This window comes from Ambystoma mexicanum, chromosome 5q (assembly GCF_040938575.1).
Source record: "Ambystoma mexicanum isolate Mex_15411 chromosome 5q, UKY_AmexF1_1, whole genome shotgun sequence".
Classification (NCBI taxonomy): domain Eukaryota; kingdom Metazoa; phylum Chordata; class Amphibia; order Caudata; family Ambystomatidae; genus Ambystoma; species Ambystoma mexicanum.
This window is the reverse complement of record NC_090933.1, coordinates 384,128,430-384,145,057: the sequence shown is the minus strand read 5'-3', so window position 1 is coordinate 384,145,057 and position 16,628 is coordinate 384,128,430. Positions and strand designations below refer to the sequence as shown.

General features: G+C 48.9%; 1 protein-coding gene across 5 annotated transcripts in view; it reads right to left on the bottom strand.

The window, feature by feature from the left end:
• YES1 (YES proto-oncogene 1, Src family tyrosine kinase) overlaps positions 1-16,628 on the bottom strand; it is a 1,102,642-nt gene that overhangs the window by 642,298 nt on the left and 443,716 nt on the right. The window lies entirely within an intron of this gene.

Here is a 16,628-nt window from a genome sequence, read left to right as displayed (position 1 = left end):
AAACTCAAAGCTCTCCTAGGGCACAACCTATGTAGTCTTTCCTCCTCCTTACCAGGATGAGGAGGATAGAAAGCAGGAAGTACCACCTTCTGGCTCAAATGAAACTCAGACACTACCTTAGGTAGGAAGGACGGACGGACGTACCTAAAGGGTGGCTTAGACAAAAGTACCTGCAACTCGCTCACTCTGCGAGCAGATGTAATGGAAACCAAGAAAACTGCCTTGAAGGTCAACAGTCCCAAAGGACAAGAGTGCAAAGGTTCAAACGGAGCACCCATCAAGAATTTCAAGACTAGATTCAGATCCCAAATCGGCACCTGAAAAGGGGATGGCAGGAACACATTTGTGAGTCCTTTTAGAAACTGGGTAATCAAAGGAATCTTAAAATTAGAACATTCTTCAGACGAGCGCTTGAAAATAGACAGCGCTGCCAGATAACCTTTAATGGTATCCACTTGAAGACACTTGTGGGCAAAAGAAAGCAAGAATGAAACTGAAAAGGATCGATATGGTTACCTCTGCACTGGTCGCAAAACCTACGGTAACGGTACCGGGATTCGGCTGCCGGACGCCTGGCCGAAAGCAACACCTCCATCACGTCATCAGGGAGGTCCCAATCCTTATATCTCACCCTTTCAGAAACCATGCGTGAATATTGAGACACTTGACCTTTGGATGGGGAAAACCCTGACCTCCCTCGCGAGAGAGACGATGCTCTGTGGGGAAGATGGGGTGGAGGCCAGATGGACATTGCTAAAAGGTTCAGGTACCACACTCTCCTGGCCCAATCCGGAGCAATTAGGATCATGTGAGACCCGAACCTCCGCAACCTCCTTAGAACCTGAGGAATGACATGTACCGGAGGAAATGCGTACAGAAGTGGGAATGACCAATCCACGACGAACGCGACCCGTAAACGCTCCTCTCTGAGGAAATTCCCCTTGAGAAATATGTCTCGCACTTCTGGTTGGCACCGGTCGCAAACAGATCAACTTGAGGGGTTCCCCAAAGGCCGAGGATCTCCTGAAGGACTTCCGGAGCCAACTCCCACTCGTGGGAGACTGTGCTCTGCCTGCTCAGAGCGTCCGCCACCACAGTCTCCTCTCCGGCCAGATGAACTGCCGAGCGCGAGATTCCTGGCTATATTGCCCAGACCCAGAGCTGCACAGCGAGAGCGACCCTACACCCCCCTTTTTGTTGAGGTAATGCATGGCCACTGTGTTGTCTGTCATGATCAGGACTCTCTTCCCACGTACAAACGGCAGAAAAGCCTTCAGGGCTAGCCCGATGGCCCTCAGCTCCAAAAGATTTATGGGAAGCCGACGGAGACCAATGACCGCTGGTGGTCAGCTTGTTGGCGTGAGCTCCCCATCCTGTAAGGGAAGCATCCGTCACTATCGTCACCGCCGGCCACGATTGCCATAACGGCTCTCCCTTCATCATATTCATGTCGCTGGCCCACCACAGAAGGTCCAGTGAGACCTTGAGCGGAATCTACAGAAGATCCGACATCTTGCCTGAGAATTGGGACCACTGCGTCCTGAGGCCCATTGGAGCGCTCTCATCCGCAGTCTGGCCTCCGGCACCAGAAAAATGCAGTATGCCATGAGGCCGAGCAACCTTAAGAATTCGAAAGCCGGGAGACTCTGGGCATGCTGAAACTTGTCGGCCATCTGGACAATGTAATGAGCCCTCACCTTGGGTGCCGAGCACTCTTCCCCACCCCCAAAAAGATGTGTCCAACACAGCCTCGATGTACTGGAGCTGTTGGGAAGGTGACATATGCGACTTCTTGAAATTGAGGGAGAATCCCAGCTTGTGAAGGGAGTGGCAGGTGAGGATGAGATGATCCAAGGTCTGTTCAGGAGAACACGCTCGGATCAGCCCGTCATCCAGGTAGGGGTAGAGGTGAACCACACCCCTCCCACCACCTGAGATACGCTGCCACCAGCATCATGAGCTTGGTGAAGACCCTTGGGGCAGAGGTCAACCAGAATGGCAGGACCCGAAACTGAAAGTGCGAGCTGCCAACAGCAAACCTCATGTATTTTTTGTGCTTTGGATGGATCGGCACATGAAAATATGCCTCCTGTAGGTCCAATGACCCCAACCAATCCTGAAATGGAAGGGCCTGAAGGACCTGAGAAAGAGTGACCATTTTGAACTTTTCTTTCCTGGGGAACTTGTTCAAGTGACTCAAGTCCAAGATGGGTCTCAGTCCTCTGTCTTTTCTGGGAATAAAAAAATATGGGGAATACCAGCCCTTGTTCCCCTCCACCACAGGCACTAGTTCCATAGCACCTTTCTCCAGCAGGGTTAAGATTTCCTGCACAAGGAGCGGATCCGGAACCTTCAAAGAGTTTCCCTGGTGGATTGTTGCAAGGCCGATTCAGGAAGGGTAGGCAGTAGCCGTGGGCATTGTTTCCGGAACCCACGCCTAAAGTAATGGCTTGCGACTCTTTGAGATGCCGAAACCATCTGCCCCCAACCGGCGAACAATTGGACCTGGCCTCATAGCTGATTCAGAGCGGCTGCGGCAGCGCCTGAAGGCAAAGAAGCAGCTGCTTGAGCGGCTTTGGCCCCTCGTCCCCGTCCACCCCGAGAACGCTTTCAGTGGCCTCTTTCATGGGCTGCTCCTCTGGCTCTACCAAAAGAGTAGTAACGAAAGGAACCCCTCCACTGCTGTCCCCTAGGACGAAAAGGCAGAGGTTGACTTACAGCTGCACCCAAAGATTTCGCAGCAGCTCTGGAGGTCTGCAACCTCTCCAGGCTCTCGTCAGTCTTGCTGCCAAACAAATGAGCCATCAAAGGGCATTTTGAGAAGACAGGCCTGCACGTCCGGTCCAAACCCTGACTTCCGCAACCATGCAGACCAGCATATCACAGTGCTTGCAGCCATGGACTGGCTGACACCATCTGCCGTGTCCAACCCAGACTGAAGGGATTCACACATGGCATCCATGCCATCCTGCACAATAGCTAGGAACCTATCCCTTTCGTCCCGTTCGGGAATATGCTCAGCCGCCAGAGAGAATTCCACAGAGTGTGCAAAAATATGGTCAAGACGCAGGTGGGGATGGCCGATTTAAGGACCATACTCCCAGCCGAAAATACCTTGCGCGCCCATCCTTCAAAGCGCTTGTTGTCCCTATCTGGAGGGATGGTAGGGTACGCCGCCTGCCTCGAGGTGGCCATGGCCACCTGAACCACCAAACTCTCTGGAGTGGGGTGTGTGGATAGGTAGCTGGGGTCACTACTGGATGGGCGGTATTTCTTAGTCAACGACTTGTTGACCGCCGGAAGAGACTCCAGGGGTGTTCCAAGTAGCAGCCATCCTTTTCTGTAACACCATGTGAAAAGACAAGGTCACGATCCATGCCCCTGACCCCCTCAGGTATAACAGCCCCCTGGCAGCAGTGGGGCTAAAGCCCTTCACACTGGCCCCAAGGGCCTTAACACTCCATCAGAAACACACATGGAGTCAGTCCTGGCGCCAGGCTCATTATCAGGAATAAAGTAATACCAGTTTTGGACCTTAATCCAAAATGGAGGCCTATTACACAGCTCAGTACTTTAGAACCAAGCCATGCAGTCTAGTGTTTTGGGTGTGTCTGGGCATGGAACTACTTGGCCTGGAACTACTTTACCTGGGCTATTCAAACCATACCCAAACAGTAGAACAGGCTTCACTTTATTCTGCACTCCTGCAGCATAACGCTCACCGTGTCTAGCTCCTACTCATCTGCTTCTCCGGCGGCCCAATCCTGAAGCCCTAGATCCGGATTCCATTAATAACCTCGAACAACAAGAATAGCATTAGCGAGCAAGAACACTTACCTGTGAAATAACCGGCCTTGAATCCATCCTGCGCTTCGCTTACCTCGGCCATCTCCGGAGTTCGACGCAACCTACAAAAGGTGAAGAAACAAGGACAGCATTACTAACAATTCTTACCTGGGCAAGCAGCGAGTCCTGGCAGCACCCTGCGCTTCCCTTACCTCGCCCATCTCCGGGTTTCACCGCAACCTGCAAGGGCGAAGGAACAAGGTCAAACTTAACAAGGCACTTACCTGGGCAAGCAGCGCTTTGATCGCTCATCACTCCGGAACATCACTGCAACCTGTGCAAAGAGGAGAAGAGAACACAGGTTAGCAATTAACACCAATAAAAAGCGCAGCGCTTCGTGCATCAATAACTCACTGTGGTCTTCGCCATTGGTGCAGCAACTCCGAGATCGCAACCATCCCTGTAAAAACAAGAGAGACATTGTTAGGGAACAGACAGCGTAGTGGAGCAAGACGCCGAGAAGACAGAAAATGGAGGGAAAGAAAGAATAAAGAGGGAAAAGACATAACTCACCTGGAAGACAGCAAGCAGAGTCGGAGTCACAGCCGGTCTGGACCCGACATAAGGGCCCACGGACCAGTGAAGCAACTAGGTCCACGGAACACCCGCACCAACCACGTACCCCTGCACAGAGACGCAGGACGGAGAGTTCAATGCACAAAAACCTAAGGTGAGCAATAACCCCAAGGGAGGGGATTTGGACCAGAGGGAGGTGGGAGTCCACCCATCACAGAACCAGTATCTTAACCCTCCATTTTCCTATAATAGGCTCTACCCACCATCTGCCACATAACCAAGCAGAGAGGGGCCCGGGATAGCGCTTAGACCTCCATCCAGTATCGTGTGGTGCCCCCGTGGATACCAGGTGAGCCTAACAGGCAACACTGGGTCAGTGGACTGACCCTGATCTAAAATGTCAGTCAGGTCATCCTGATCGATCTCAACTTGAGGGCCGAACCACCCCAGGTACTGCATAACCCTCGAAACCAACCTCCTATAGGAGGATTCAGCATGAGCCCCAGGCTCAGGCCTGCCAAACTTCATCTCAGGAATATATCCAGGCCACTGACATGTAAAGATTGCCTCAGATCCTCCAGCTAACTGTCCTCTGAAATGACTGTCAGGGGCTGCAAGAGCGTTACCAGGAGCACCAAAAGGCTCCAACTCCACATCAGACCTCTCTCCACATCCTCAAATATCTTGTAGAGAGGGAAAGAACTCCCTCCAAGGTACAGGAGTAGACCTGGAGTCCACAGGGGGCCTCACAGTCTTAGCCAGAACTGTCCTCGGAGGATTCACAGCTCTGGGGGCCTCGACCGTCAAATTCAGACTTGTAGGCCCCAATGGCATTGAGGGTGCCAACGGCTTTGGCGTCGACAATGGCGCAGAGTGATCCGAGGGCCTGGTCACATGCAAGGCCCAGACAGCCACACTCTATGGGCACGGCACTTATGGGTTCGACACCTTCCCAGGCTTTGACAGTCTCGCCGGGGACTAGGACCTCGACCTGGACCAGGCACGTCCCTGGCAATCTAGCAGAGCCTTGTCCGAATGGGACCTCGACGGTTCCCGATGCTTATCGCGCTGACCGCCCAGGCCCGAAGGCGCGTGAACGTCAGACCGAGACTATTCCCCGCCAGCTTCAACCGAAGGCACCGACAGGGCAGTGCCCTGAGATTGAAAAATCTCCAACATTTTCTCCCTGAATGCCTCCCACTCCTCCGGAGTAGAGGATTTAGTGGGGCAAGCCACTTTCCGCGCTGTGCCATCATCCGAAGAGGACGGGGAAGGCGAGCTGTGATGCCACTTCTGGGATTGCCTAAACGAGTTGGAGTGGCGAGAACCACTCCGGGACCGAGATCCCATGGACTCCTTCCGACGGGGAGAGCCACCCCTCGAGTCGTCGGGGAAAAGACCAGATTTCTTGGATTTACGGGGTTTGGATACCCGATCTACCTGCAACTTCCCCTTACGCTCCTGCAAGGACTTGGCAGTTAACGACTGGCACTTCAAGCAGTCGTCGGTGTCGTGGCTCTCGCCCAGGCACCACAAGCAGATACGGTGTGGGTCCGGAATGGACATCTTGTACTTACAGTCCCTGCACTTTAAAGACCGACTGCAGGGTCGGAGGGGGTCGAAGAAGACATTATCGAAGTTGATAACACGAGGCGCGCCGAGTTCTCGAAGCAAACGCATTTGCGGAAAAAACGGAACTGAGGCTACGGGCGCTGTGCGTCCTACGTTTAACATCCAATGACGTCACCCTCGATGGAGGCCTTCAAGGGACATGGACCAGACACCATCGACGCAGGACGCCCTCTGCCGAAAAACTTCCGTAGCAGCACAGCTGTGGAAATTACATGTCAAAGATGTGGAGTAGGTTGGAGGACACAATCCATTCGAATAACCGCTATTGCACACTCAGTGCATATATTCAAGTGAATTTGATATTGCTCCCGAGGGCAGAATTTAAATAAAGTCTTCTCCATTGGGTAGCCAGGAAACAGGCAAACTAGTACTAGTGCATGCAGGTGAATCTGCAAGGGGGTCAAAGGCATTCTCCAATAACACGGGTGTATGGAGTATAACTTAGCCCTTCACCACCCTCCCTACTGCATCACCTTTACATTGTGGTGTGCCTATTTGGCATTCGATTTGGCATCAGATGATGGTACGCCGCGCCATTGTCGCTCTGTGATGTGGGCTTTTGTTAGGCCACAGCGTTCAATCTCCACCTGCTTTCTCTTGGGGACTGAGCATTTTATGTCCAATGTCGGTGGTTGACAAAAACAATCTGAGGATCTCAGTGCATGAAGGATCATGGCTAGCTGTACACGTAGGTTAGGGATAGTGTTGCCCTGTCAACGCCAACTTTGAGTTCGAAAAAACAATATGTAATAATCTGCACCAACCACTAGATGGTGGCCTTTACAAAGCATAAGAATCTAAGCAAATTCACAAGCTCCAGAAACTTAGTTACAATTGTGAAGTATCATTTTAACAGACAAATGCTTTTTCAATAAATGCTTGCATTGCACAGAAAAACAGGTTACTTCTTACCTGGTAACGTTCTTTCGACGGGATGTTCCTCCGACGTATTCCTTATCTTTGATAATACGTTTCCAGCTTGCTGGCCTCGGAAATCTTTTCTGTAGAGGGCGCTGCGCGTCGACGTCAGCCGAGTCGATGTCCCTCGACGGCCACCGTATCAGCGCCGACGTCATCATGCCCATAAATAGCCACGCGCTGCGTCCGTTGCTCAGTTCCGTTTTGTAGCATAAGAAAAGTCATGCCTGAATTGGTTATTGACCTTGAAGGAGCGCAAGCTGCAACCACAAGGGAAGTAACACTGCGGGGATGGATGGGAGGGGCGATAAGGAATACGTCGGAGGAACATCCCGTCAAAAGAACGTTACCAGGTAAGAAGTAACTTGTTCTTCGAAGGGATTGTGTCCTCCAACGTATTCCTTATCTTTGATAGACTCCCATAGCAGTGGCATGTAATTGGAGGTGGGAGTGAGAATGTTATGTATCCCTTTAGGGATGGACCGAATGTAATACGGCCTTGCCAAATCTGATCTCTTGAGTAGTGGAGGAATCCAGGTTGTACAATTTTGTGAATGTATGTGCGGACGACCATGTGGCAGCCGCACATATGTCTCGGACCGGTACCCAACTTTGGAGAGCCGAAGAGGCTGTGATACCCCTGGTTGAATGAGCCCTGAGATTTTGGGGTGGCTCTTTCCCTGCCAGTTTGTAACATTCCAGAATGGCCAAAATAATCCACCTGGAGATGGTTTGTTTTGTTATGGGTAGTCCCAACTTGTGACCTGAGTATCCTACAAACAGTTAGTCTGACTGCCTGATCCTAGCCATTCTGTTGATGTAAAAGCTGAGAGCTCGTCTTGGGTCCAGCCTATGTAGCCTTTCCGCCTCTTTCCCCGGATGGGGAGGAGGGCAGAACGAAGGTAAGGTAATTTTCTGAGTAATATGAAATTCAGAAAACACCTTTGGGAGGAAATTAGGCTTCACCTGTAGGACAACGTTGTCCTTGTGGAAGATTGTATGTGGGGGTTTACAGGAGAGAGCTTGTAGCTCGCTCACTCACTCTCCTAGCAGATGTCAGTGCTACCAATAGGACAGTTTTAAGCTTGAGAAATCTCAGCGCACAAGAGTGAAGTGGTTCGAATGGAGTGCTCAATAGGAAGTTTAAGACTAAATTTAAGTCCCATAAGGGAACCTGGAATGGTTTTGGAGGATAAACATTAGTTAATCCCTTGAGAAATTGTACCACAAGAGGAAGTTTGAAATACGATGGTTCCTCCGCAGTGCGCTTGAAGATAGAAAGTGCTGCGAGATAGCCTTTTACAGTGCCAACTTGAAGGCCTGAGTTTGCCAAGTAGAGTAGAAACGATAACACCGTTGGTGTACCACATGAAAAAGGGTCGATATGCTCTTCCCTAAACCAGCTGCAAAAATTGTTCCAATGGCAGCGGTATAAAGACTTTGTTGCTGGCCTTCTGGCCGAAAGCAACACCTCCATGACGTCATCAGGGAGATCCCAATCCTTGTACCTCACCCTTTCAGAAGCCAAGCGTGAAGGTTGAGGGTTCTGGTGTCTGGATGGAGGACCTGACCTCCCTTCTGCGAGAGAAGATTCTCCTTGAGTGGAAGACGGATTGGAGGACAGATGGACATATCTAGAAGGTCCGGGTACCACGTTCTCCTGGCCCAATACGGGGCAATTAGGATCATGGTTTTCCGGAATCTTCTCAACCTCCTGATCATTTGAGGAATAACAGGGACTGGTGTGAACGCGTAAAGGAGTGGAAGCTCCCAGTCCACTACGAACGCGTCTCCTAGAGCTCCTCTTGGGGGAAATTGCCTTGAACAGAACAGATCGCACTTCCTGTTGGTGCTTGTGGCGAACAGATCCACCTGAGGGGTTCCCCAAAGGGCAAAGATCTCTTGAAGGACTTCCTGAGCTAGCTCCCACTCGTGGGAGACTGCTCTGCCTGCTCAGAGCGTCCGCTGTCAAGTTCTTCTCTCCGGCTAGGTGGACTGCCGATAGAGATTCCTTCTTGGATTGCCCAAAACCAGAGCTGCATCGCCTCTCTGCACAGTGGCAGTGATCCTACGCCTCCTTTTGTTGAGGTAGTGCATGGCCACCGTGTTGTCCGTCATTATTAGGACATTTCTCCCCTGTACTGATGGCAGGAAAGCTTTCAGCGCTAGTCTGATCGCTCTCAGCTCCAAAAGGTTGATGTGTAGTCTGGACTCCGATGGAGACCAACGACCGCTGATGGTCAAATCGTTGGCATGGGCTCCCCACCCCGTGAGTGAGGCGTCTGACTACTGTTATCTCCGGCCATGGTTGCCAAAACAGTTCTCCTTTCAAGATGTTCTCTGGATAGGCCCACCATTGAAGGTCGCGGGCTACCTTGTCCGGAATCCGGAGGAGATCTGCCATTCTCCCTGAGAATTGCGACCACTGACTTCTCAGTGCCCACTGAAGAGATCTCATTCTCAGGCGAGCCTCTGGCACAAGGAAAATGCAGCATGCCATGAGGCCTAGCAACCTCAAAAAGTCAAAGGCTGGGAGATATTGGGCATTTTGAAATTTGGTGACCATCTGTAGAATATCTTGAGCCCTCACCTCTGGTGGCGAGGCTTTTCCCAGGGAAGTGTCCAGGACCGCTCCAATGAATTGGAGTCTCTGTGATGTATCATCTGTGACTTCTTTAAATTGAGGGAGAAGCCCAGTTTGTGAAGGAAGTGGCAGACATAATCTAGCTGGATCTGAGCTTGTTCCGAAGATAGAGCCCTGATTAGCCAATCGTCTAGGTAGGGGTAGACGTGGATCCCTTCCCTCCTTAGATTCGCCACCACTATCGACATCGGCTTGGTGAAGACCCTCGGGGCGGAGGTCAGCCCAAATGGCAGAACTCAAAATTGATAATGGGAGTCGCCAATTGCGAACCTCAGGTATTTCCTGTGTTTGAGATGGATCGGCACATGGCAATAAGCATCCTGAAGGTCCAGAGATACCAGCCAGTCCTGGAGCTGGAGGGCCTGAAGGATCTGAGAGGGAGTTACCATCTTGAACTTGTCCTTCCTGAGGAACTTGTTCAATTCTCGTAAGTCCAGGATGGGTCTCAGTCCTCCGTCCTTCTTTGGTATGAGAAAGTAGGGGGGAGTACCAGCCCTTGTTCCTGTCCGCTACAGGTACCGGTTCTATGGCACCTTTCTCTAGCAGGTCTATAATTTCCTGCAAGAGGAGCGGATCTGGAACTTTTAGAGAGCTGTTCCCCGGTGGATGACTGAGGAATGTGTAGAAAGGGTAGGGAGTAACCTTGGGCAACTGTCTCCAATGCTCAAGCTTCTGACGTTATAGCCTGCCATTCCGTCAGATGGCGAGTTAACCTGCCCCCTACAGGTGTATTGTGTGGAAAGGCCCCAGAGTGGTTTGGGGGCAGCTGAGGCAGATGCCAAGGGTAAAGAGGCACCTGCTGTTGCTGCGGCCTTAGTACTTTTGACCCGTCCACCTCGGGTGGATCTCCTTTGGCCTCTTTGAGCCGGCTGTCCTCTGCCTTTCCCGAATGCAGAATAATAGCAAAAGGACTTTCCTCTCCCAGAGGTTCTTGAGGGGCGAAAAGGAGTTTGGCGGATAGGAGCTCCTAAAGGTTTTGCTGCTGCTTTAGAAGTCTGCAACTTTTCCAGACTGTCATCAGCCTTTTTCCCCAAATAGTGAAGAGCCGTCAAAGGGCATATTCAAAAGTCTGGCCTGTACATCTGGAGCAAAGCCAGACTTTCGCAACCACGCATGCCTGCGGATTGTTGTACTTGCCGCCATGGCCCTGCTGATACTGTCAGCGGAATCGATGCCAGTTTGAAGTGATTCGCACATGGCATCCTTGCCATCTTTAATAATGTTAAGGAAGGCTTCCTTTTCCTCTCCTTCGGGTATGCAGTCAGCCGCTGATGAAGCACATTTCCCATAGTGTGTGACTGAACCTGGCAAGTGTACAGGTGGCGTTGATGGACTTCAACGCCATACTACAAGCAGAGAAGACTTTCTTTGCTATAGAATCCTACCTCTGGTCATCTCTATCCTGGGAGACAGTAGGGTAAGCGGTCCTACTGCTAGATGAAGTTGCCGCTTGAACCACCAGGCTCTGTGGAGTCGGGTGTTTTGATAAGTATTCAGGGTCAGCAGCCGCTACCCTATACTTGGCTGACAATCTTTTATTGACCGCAGGGATAACTTCAGGAGTTTCCCAATTAGATGTAATTTTCCTTTGTAAGGCTGCATGGAAGGGGACCACAGGGTCCTCCTGTGGACCTTTGTCTAATATGTCTGTTAGGTCATCCTGTTGAAACAGGTGAAGGCGCAGACCAACCCATAAATTCAATAATTCTCGCCATAAGGGTTCTATAGGGTGTTTCGGCATGTTCTCCTGGGACTGGTTTAACAGACTGGTTTAACAAATTCCACTTCTGGGGAAGTGTCCAGCCCACTTGCCTCATGTAGTGACTCCTGTAGGTCCTTCAGCCTTCTTTCCTCAGAGGTGAAATCCTCTGAAATAGGCAGTGTGGTCCTCTGCAAACCAAATGTTTCCTGGTCAGAATCTTCCCCCTCTTCATAAATTGAAGATAGTCCAGGGTACTCCGACCTCTGAAATGGTGTAAAACCCATCTAAGGCAGAAGGAGCCAAACTCGTCATTATTGGGCGAGAAAACGTCGATGTCGTCGACGATGTGACAGGCTTCGAAAGCGCCGAAAAAACTGGAAGGGGTCTCGAACTCGAGAGGATTGTGATCCTACTCGAGGACATCGACGACGGTCTTGGCGTCGTGCCGGAGGCCCTTGGAATCACCGTTGGCTATGGAGTGGCCTTAGTCTTCTCTTTCATCGGCGTCGATGTCGACGATGGCGTCGAGTCGATCAGCTGATGCGTCGAGGAACCCTTCGACAACGGCACCGATCCGTGCGTCGAAGGAATCTTCGATGGCGGCGAAGACGGTGCCTTCCTACCTGATGGCTCGTGGCGCTCTGGGGTGGAATGTTTCGCCGGGTGCTGTGACTCGCGGCGTTTTGATTTTTTGGGTTTTTCACCCGGGTTATCACCCTCAGCTGTCTTCGAGGGGGTCGAGGCCGCGTTCTCGAAGACGCTTAACATTTTCTTTCTGAATTCCTCCCACTCAGCATGAGAGCTGTGTTTAGTGGGACAGGAGACCCTTTCTGGGGACACAGAAGACGACGAGGAAGGGGATCTTCGACGTCTCTTTTTTGAGTGTCTTGATCTCGACGAATGGTGGGAGCTACTTCGAGATCTAGAATGGGAATGTTTGACGGCGAGGAGACGAATGCCTCGACTCAGCCGAAGAAACCTTCGAGGAGGTTTTGATTGACTTACCTCTCTCGAGCTTCCCCTTGCGCTCCTTCAAGGCTTTCGCCGTCATGGACATGCAGTCCTCACACTCCGGACAATGGTGCTCGGTTCCCAAGCACCACAAGCAGATCCTGTGTGGATCCGTTATCAACATTTTTTTACCGCAGTCTCGACATTTCTTGAAGCCGGATTGCAGCGTCGTCGGTTCCGATGAAGATGCCATCGAGAACGAGAAGGTATATTCGAGTAGATATAGTAGTTATCCTGACTGAACTGAGCAACGACGTTCCGAGGCCCCACGAAGCGCGGAAAAATGGAACTGAGCAACAGACGCAGCGCGTGGCTATTTATGTGCATGATGACGTCAGCGCCGATACGGTGGCTGTCGAGGGATATCGACTCGGCAGACGTCGACGCGCAGCGCCCTCTACAGAAAAAATTTCCGAGGCCAGCAAGCTGGAAACGTATTATCAAAGATAAGGAATACGTCGGCGGACACAATCCCTTCGAAGTATTTTTCTGAGTTCCTGTGTTGTGTGCATATATCATAAAGCTGTACGTATGTGGTGCGTTCATAAACAATGTGGAGAGCGTTTTCCACAAATGTAATAACTTGTTTGAAGCCAGACATCTTTGCTACACAACCGTTTTGGTTATGTGTTCCATTAATTTTCAAGTTTAGTTCTGGTTGCCGGTTGCATACTTTACACTCTTGCTAAGGCAAATAATTTTTTAATCTTACAAATTAATTTCCTTTCATTATTAAAACAGTGTAAAATACTCCCACCTCAAATAAAATACTCCCACCGTAAAACCTTATCTGTGGCATAAATGAGTATTGAATCTAGTTTAAACATCAATTTAACCTTAACTTTGAGTCAATGTGGTATACTATAAAAATGGTCTGTGGCACCAGGGCCCTTACTCAAGGGCGAGTGATTGTCATTATGCCAATCAGAGGTTACAGCCTCTTTCAAATCTTCCAGAATACACTTAAAACATTCAAAACTTGACTTAAGAGTTGTTCCAAAACAATGAAATACATTTGGAAATGAAATAGAAACTCAGGAAAACATGTCCCTGTAGTGATAATCCAGAAAGGTACGTAACACATGTTGTCCTTCATGCGGGATTCCTCCATCTTCTAAGCACAGTGCACGGCATAAAATATGCAGTGTCGCAGAGCAATTTGCTATGCAATTCTATATGTTTGCTCATGAAATTGGCACTTGTGTAGCAAAGTTAGCTATTTAAGTTACCCTGTTCAATGAAAGCATAGCTCACCCTGCATTCCTCCCTTGTCTTCAGAGCTCTCTAAGCCCACTTTTCTCAGTTCACTGCAAAGTTCAAAGGGGCTAATGGAGAGAGAGTGCAGCAGTAATCATCCCTTTCACTCATGTGCCAAAAAGCCTGTGTGGGAGTGCTATGCCCATTTTATTTCTATTTTTCAAATAATTGCAAACCAGAAATAATCAGGATAATACTGTTATTAAGCTAACTGTATCCTGTCTGAATGTGTTAGATATATTTCTGCTTAAAAAAAGGCTTTCATTTCCTTTTCTAAAAATATAATAGGTTACATAATGCATAATTACAGTATTTCTACTGTAAAACACTGCATTGTCTCCATGCTTTACAGTGAAGTGCATCTAAATCTCAGTGTGAACTAGATTTCATTTTGTTGGGGAAGATGCATCATATTGACGAGTTGACACCTTTGAACATGTACATGACCATGCGGCCAAATTCTTCGACGGCAAACCTAGTCCTGTGCCCTGCTGGTTACATACAGCTTGCAACTGGTGCTCAACCCATGAGCTGATCCCATACTACTGGACATTCTATCTTACCATGTTGGTTTATACCCGCTACCCTGAAAGTGAGATGGCTGCAAACTACAATATTCTGCCTAGTTTGCCCAGTTCTTTGCCTGCTATGCCATCCACTCAGCTTAGTCGTTTACCTAATGAATACACACAGCTAACTTGATATTTACTTAGTGATCAATAGTTTCATCCAGTCTGTACATCTACAGACCTACTGCAAAACTGTAGTGTAGTTGGCTTCCAGAGCTCACTTTGCTCTAGGATTATGATTGCATTATATATTTGCACCTGCGGTAGAGAGAGCTGGCCAAACTGTTTTAAGAGCCTTTTTATCATATTTATTTATTTAGGTCCATTTGTGCAGCTAACCTTTTTACAGACACTCACCCAGGGCTCGCAAAGTATTTTCGCCCACTCGCATAGTCCAGTAGATTTTAAGAAGGGCCAGTACCATTTGCTGGGGATGTTGGAAACTTATTGAAACTTTACTTTGTTTGCAGTAAATGTCAAATAAAGGTTTCACTGAGTGTGCCAAACTAAAGTTGGTTTGTGGTGACATGCACCATTTTACCGAAAAAATTTGCAAGGCCTGACTTATTTCACTAATGCCTTACTTTAGCGGTATACAAAACTGCTGTAGTGTTGCTCATTTTATATCTTGGGTACAAGAGTCTTCGGGTGGCATTAAAAACATTAGTACACCATTGCTAATGAAATGGGTTTGTTTGCTAAGTAAAATGTAATTAGCAAACTCTGCTAATTAATTTTTGAAAACTAATTTATGCCTTGCAGTGACTATTATTAGCTAAGTCGATAGTTTACTGACCTCTGAAGTACGTTATGCTAACTCGGGCCAGCCAACATTTGACCATGAGATTAGATAAAGATTTTAGCATTGAGCACATGGCTCTTTGCACAGTCATATCACAACACTGGCATACCATTAAGTACGGTTACTTGCAGGCCATGAAGACTTTCATTGAAAATGAACAGACAATTCTGCTATCTAGCATCAAACCCAATACAAGCCGGGTTTGTTTTACTGTGCAATTGGCCTGGTTTGTTTGCGTCTTAAAAATTCTAATCTATACAGAAGAGATCAAATGTGCAGACCTTCGTAGAGAAAAAAAAAAAGGTGTATTGAGTGGCTTAACCTCCTTTAATATTCTATGTGAGGGGAGCTTGTATCGCTTGGCCCCTGCTGGACAAGTTCTTTGTGATGGGAATTCGGATTGCTGAGGTCTATGCTGTTCCCATTGTATGAGAGTGTAGCTTTCATTTCTGAAGCCCTTCATTTACCTGTTCAGTGTGCGGGTGCTTACACTGCTCCATCCCATGCAGTTCCTTCTCTATGCGGGTGGAACGTCTAATGCTGTGACCAACAACTTATCTGGGGTAATGTTATTCTGTCGAGACCCACAACGTTCCTGTTCGATGTGAGGAAAGAATGACCTACTGAGGTTCGTGGCATACCTTTTGTTAGGTTAGATGGGGAGTGTGCACTCCTGAAGCCTAGGTTGCACCTGTTCCATACGAGGAGAACGTCTACTGCAGGGACCCATTCTTTTTCTGTTCTCTGTGTGGGTATGTTCTACTCTTGCTTTATCTTGTACTGATCTACTCCACCTGTTCTACACAATGAAAGTTTTTATTGCTGTTGCCCTGGTACACCTTTGTTTGTGTGTGGGAAGCCTGAACAGCTCCTACTCAAGCAGACCTGTTCTGTTTGAACGAAGGATTAAACAGCATGTGCTGCTGTTGTACTCATTTTTTGCTTGCAGGGGAAGCTCAATGTTAGTGCTCATCTGTTCCATTTGTGAGCGGGTGTTTGCACACTGCGCTTTAACTGTTAATTGTGGGAGAAACATGCTTTTCCGTCATGATGTGGACTACTCATTCACGATAATGATGTCCATACAGTTTTAACTATTTGCATGTGTTGGCAGGAAGTAAACACCTTTTACTGTCTTGTGAAGGAGAAAATGCATTTTTACTCCCTTGAAATCACATTTAATCTGCAATTTTAAAAAACTGACCTCAGAATCTTATCTGGACTACTGTTTGTAGCTATATATCCCTCGCAATACGTAACTTCACAAAAGCATGTCATCATGAGGTATAAAATCGGGGAGCGTGGCTAAGCAGCCATGTGAAAGGATGCGTCTTCACTGTGGCTCCTGATGATCCGTTCAACATCCTGACATTGCTGCGAGAATACGGACATGCAAGACTAATTATTTAAATGGCGAGTGTGGGACACTCTGAGGCAAGCTAGGACGCATTATCACGTTGCCTGCTGTAAGAATTACATAGCTTGAAGCCTGAGAATATCCTGAGGCATACCCAATAAGGAAATGAAGATGGCCACCGCCCGTTGGACAAAGGACTTCGAAGAACTGTGACAGACTTACGGGGTGCTGCAAAGTGAGCATTGGAGATGGTGTTCGGCAGCAGCCGGGTAAGCAGAACCAGAGACACATGCTGATTTCCCTAATCAGATCTCGGCATTAGCACGGCTTGCGGTGGGGCACTGTGTACAAAAACAGATGCGGGGGGCTGGCCC